Raw genomic sequence first — 5,452 nt, forward strand, 5'->3', positions numbered from 1 at the left:
AGGAATAAAATATTTTCATGTTCCCCTTGCAATGCACTCCCAGACCACTAGGGGTATGAGTACCTCCTATAGGAAAACACTGTTCTATAGAAACACCTTATGCTGCAATATTACCTGCGAGTATCCTCTATATGTCTCTTTACAGACTGACATTTATGCGCATTCTGCTTCTCCAGACATTTCAATCTCAGACAGATTAAATCTTGACTTTGACTAGGCCATTCAACAGATAAACATGCTTTAATCTAAACCATCTCCGTATAGCTCCCACCATCGCTTCATATCAGTCAGTGTAACACAGCACTGTACAAGCTTGTAGTGATAGTGGTAGGTGCAATTGTGAAAACACAAAAGATTTTAAAATGTTCTGCTAGAGAATAGAGGGAGGAATGGAACGTAGCATTACAGGAGGGACATCAATAAAGCATCCGTTATGTCTAAATCCCAGTGCTGTATCTAAGCTAGAATTAGAACTTCACAGTTGTGTTTTAGTGGAAAGTATTTCCATATAACTTGATAAGGCAAAAATAAAGGTAAAAAGTTGTGCCAAATCTAGCTTTAAATTAACAAAACACACACAAAACCTAAAGCGTATGTAAAGGTGCATTTTTAGCATTTTGGACAAGTTTGAAATTCAACCATCTGCTGCAGATATTTCCTTTGTCAGTCTGTATCCCTGAGGGTTATATTCCCTTAATAATCTGTTTATAGTCCACTATAAGAACATGTAGCTGACTCCATTGAACCTCAAATGTTAGGAAGATGTCATTAAGTGCTTATTTGGTTTTAATAGAGGTAGGGAATCATTTCAGTCAATATAGATTAGAACCAGGAACGGAAAGAAAAATATACAAATTCATGTCATTATCTGTTAGATTTGAGTATTTCTTTAGCATTTTATCTAAATAAAATCCATAGAATACCAAATACTAAACATTAGACAAAATATATATCCACATTGAAATCAATGGTAGCAGAAATAAAATGCAGTTATAAAGCAGCTATAACGATACACTGCTCAGAAAAATAACACTTCCTAGATCTGAATGAATAAAATATTCTTATTGAATATTTTCTTCTATACAAAGTCGAATGTGCTGACAATAAAATTAAACAAATCATCAATGAAATAAAATTTAACCCGCTGTAGGCCTGGATTTGGAGTTGCTTACAAAATTAAATCCAATCCAACTATGTTTACATAGCACTTTAAAAAAAACAACAAAAACAAAGCACAAGCAGAACTACAAACCCCATTAAATGCTCTAAGATTAATAAAAAATATATAAAGTATAAAACAATATAGAAAATAAAAGACAAAAATTAAGGAGGATCCATCTTTGATGTAATGTCCTTAAAACAGGTCAAAATGAGGATCAGTATTGTATCTTTATAACCTCTACAAAACCTGGGCATGCTCCTGAGGAGGTGGCGGATGGTTTCCTGAGGGATCTCCTCTCAAACCTGGAGTATGATGCAAGGTGACATCGGTTGATGGATTGAGACATGGTGTTCCACATGTGCTCAATTGGATTCAGGTCTGGGGAACATGCGGGCCAGTCTATAGCTTCCATCCCTTCATCTTGTAGGAACTGCTGACACACTCCACCCATATGAGGTCTAGCATTGTCCTGCATTAGGAGGAACCCAGGACCAACCACACCAGCATATGGTCTCACAAGGGGTCTGAGCATCTCATCTTGGTACCTAATGGCAGTCATGTTACCTCTGGTGAGCACATGGAGGGCTATGCTCCCCTCCAAAGAAATGCCACCCCACACCATTACTGACCCACTGCCAAACCGGTCGTACAGAAGGATGTTTGAGGCAACAGACCGCTCTCTATTGTGTCTTCAGTCTCTGTCACATATGCTCAGTGTGAACTTGTTTCATCTGTGAAGAGCACAGGGCACCAGTGCTGAATTTGCAAATCGTGGTGTTCTTTGGCAAATGCCAGGAGTCCTGCACAGTGTTGGACTGTCAGCACAAAGCACATCAGTGGGCATCAGGCCCCTCATACCATCCTCATGGAGGCGATTTATAACCACTGCACACGCAGGGCCGGCGATTGCTATAGGCGAGCGAGGCAATTGCCTAGGGCGACAAATGTGTTGGGGGCGCCCTCTAGCGCCCTCTACTTCCCATTAATCATAGAATTAGAAAAAAAAGCGAATTAAACCGGTTATGAAGCGTCCGTCAGTTTGACTTAACCTTACGTATATATAAATAGCAAAATATGAACAAATAAATATACCACCGTTTTTTTTATTTATTTTTTCACATTTAAGAGAAAATCGGAAAAGATTCTGATCACTTTTCAAGCGCCCTCCAACCCGGAAGTCGTGACGTCAGAACGGGAGCGTTCATGGCGGTCTACTGCACTAAATGCGATAGCCAAAACGAGAAATCTGAAAGCAAAAACTCAATCTCGCCTAGGGCAACCAAAGGGCTAGAACCAGCCCTGTGCACACGTATGGCCTGCTGGAGGTCATTTCTTAGGGCTCTGGCAGTGCTCCTCCTGCTCCTCCTTGTACAAAGTGGACACTACACAGCAAACCTTAATGCCACAGCTCGCACTGATGTGCCATCTTGGATGAGCTACACTACCTGAGCCACTTGTGTGGGTTGTAGAGTCTGTCTCTCAACCATGATTGTGAAAGCACCACCAACATTCAAAAGTGACCAAAACATCAGCCAGAAAGCAAAGGTACTGAGGTCTGTGGTCCCCACCTGCAGAATCACTCCTTTATTGAAAGTGTCCTAATAATTGCAAATCATTTCCACCTGTTGTCTATTTCATTTCCACAACAGCGTGTCAAACTGTCAATCATTGCTGCTTTCTGAGTGGACAGTCTTATATTACATACATTTGATCTGATTTAAGGTAGATTTTTTTAAGTGTTCCCTTTATTTTTATATGAGCTGTGTGTATAATCCTGACCCTCAGCAGTCTGGAATGTATGGAAGCCCTGAAAGGGAAGTGAAAAAAAAATGTTTGTAATTTTTTGTGTTGTGTTGGTGGAGAGAAAAAAAGACTGAAACAGTTGTTTTCTACACTTGCCTTTCAGGACTTCCAAAGGAAAGGCAGCAGTAACAGTGATCACAGCACAGGCATGACTTTCTGAAGGACTGGTGTGGACATGTCCCCACCAATAATTTACGCTTTTTTCCCTGTTCTGCTTATTGACTTTAGCCAAAGGTAAAAGAGGTTGGGTGCAGCTATCTGTGTTAAGAGCATTTTGAAGCCGTGCTTTTATTTTTCCTCTCTCACGCTGCTCCTCCTATCGGTGTGACATCATCCGATCTGTTGCTATGAGACATCTGATTTGCTGTTGCGTTTCACAGCGAACAAAGTAAAATGGAGTAAATGGAGGAGGAGAGGCACACAGCAGCACTCAGTGAATATTAACCGGCTGCTACTTCGATGTTAGGAGACTGGTTGGTTAAAATAATTAGAGATCATGCCAATGAAAAATATGACAGAGGTTTTTCAGCTAAACTGGCAACAAATTGCAAGTTTATACAAGTTACAAGTATAATGCAAGAAGCTTAAGAAAACATAGTTTGTTGTTCTTTACTAGTTTAAAAGATTTGCTTAGATCTAATAAACACATATGGAAGAATATCAGGAAATAAAGTAAATAAAGCTAAGTCTTCATTAATGTTAATTCAGAGAAAGAAACTGTTGGAAATGCTTTCGAATTCAAAAAGGTAGACTGCTTTACATATTTGGGGGTTAGGATAGTACCACGTATAAATGACACTGTTGCTGCTAACTATAACCCCATGGTGGACTCAATTGCTGCCTCTGTGGATAGATGGAATTATCTGCCCTTGTCACTCATAGCGCGAATCAATGTCCTAAAATCCAATATAGTGCCCAAACCTCTGTATTTGTTTCAGAACATCCCACTGCCGCCTCCTGCCAATTTATTTTCGATCTTAAAAAATATTTTCGCATGGTTTCTGTGGAATAATAGACTACAAAGGCTTCGCTTAACACTTTTATATCTACCATATGATAGAGGAGGCCTTTGGTACTACTGGGCAGCTCAACTGAGGACTATGATGTACTATTTTACAGATAAATGTCTCTTGCTTTGGGTGAATATTGAAATCAGTTCTGTACCTCTCCCTCTACCCCAGTATATTTAGTCAGCAAATATCAGAATTTAGAAAAAAGGACAAAAAAAACCTATTGTCAGAAACATGATCACGGTTTGGCATCATGTTAAGAAATATCTTGGTGACCCCTCCTCTTAAACTAATTTCAGCCCGATATGGGGTAACCAGTCTTTCCCACCAGGCAGAGCAGATTCTGGTTTAAGGAAATGGGCTGAAAAAGGTTTAAAGACAATCAGAGATCTGGTGAATTCAGAGAAGGGGGTCTGGGTGTCATTTGAAGAGTTGAAGGCCAGGTATGATATCCCAAGTAAACATTATTTTAAATATCTACAACTTAGAAATTTTATTAGGTCATATCAAAATCAATGTAAATTTATCTCCCCTGCTATTCAATTTGGAAACTGTAGTGAAGAAGGATTACTTTTGAAAAGGAATCATCTCCAAAGTGTATAACATATTGGTGGAGGGATCCTCTGAGTCTTCTTTGGGGAAGCTCAATGTCTGGAGGGAGGATTTACAGGAAAATGTATCTTCAGAGGCCTGGGAGAAGGTGTGTGCTGAAGCACAAACTACTAACACACGCCTCAAGGTACTGCAATATGATTGGCTAATGAGAACTTATGTGACAACAGAAAAGCTGAATAAGTATAATGGGGCCATCCCAGACCTGTGTAATAGATGTGGAGAAGAGAAGGTAACATTTATTCGTTGTATCTGGAAATGCAAGAAAACAGTACAATTTTGGAGGGAGATAAAACTAATTTTTGATCCTAAAGTGTTTATCTTAGGATTATACCCAAAGAGACATTATATGTCCAGAAAAAATATTACTGCAATAGATTTATGTCTATTACTTGCAAAAAGAGTCATTGCACTTTCATTTAAGAGTACCAGTAAACGGAAAGTCATTAATTGGATTAAAGAAATATCAATAACCTTGCCAATGGAAAAGATTAGTTTCATTGTTAAAGAGAAATTATCGCTATTTCAAAATATTTGGGGTCCTTTAAAGGAATATATAGAAAAAATGGATATGAGGTGTTGTGCCATATGCCATGATCATACTTTTTGGACATTGGGAAGCAGTGTCCATATTTCATCCTGATAGGATGACCAGAGGAGAGAACGCAGCTTTGGTGGATAACAGCTGGGGGAATTCAGCAGTCCCGCCCCTTTTTTCAGCAAAAGCAGCCACCAGCAAGTCACATGGGAGCCACCAGAGGTGTGAAAACCTACCCCCTCCCTGTGAAGTCAGAGAAAACCACAGAGCACGCAGGATTCTGCCTCTTTTGCCTCTTCACTCTTTCTCCCTCGTCTGATCCAGCCT

This window comes from Cyprinodon variegatus, unplaced genomic scaffold (assembly GCF_000732505.1).
Source record: "Cyprinodon variegatus isolate N-32 unplaced genomic scaffold, C_variegatus-1.0 Scaffold512, whole genome shotgun sequence".
In the NCBI taxonomy this organism is placed as follows: Eukaryota; Metazoa; Chordata; class Actinopteri; order Cyprinodontiformes; family Cyprinodontidae; genus Cyprinodon; species Cyprinodon variegatus.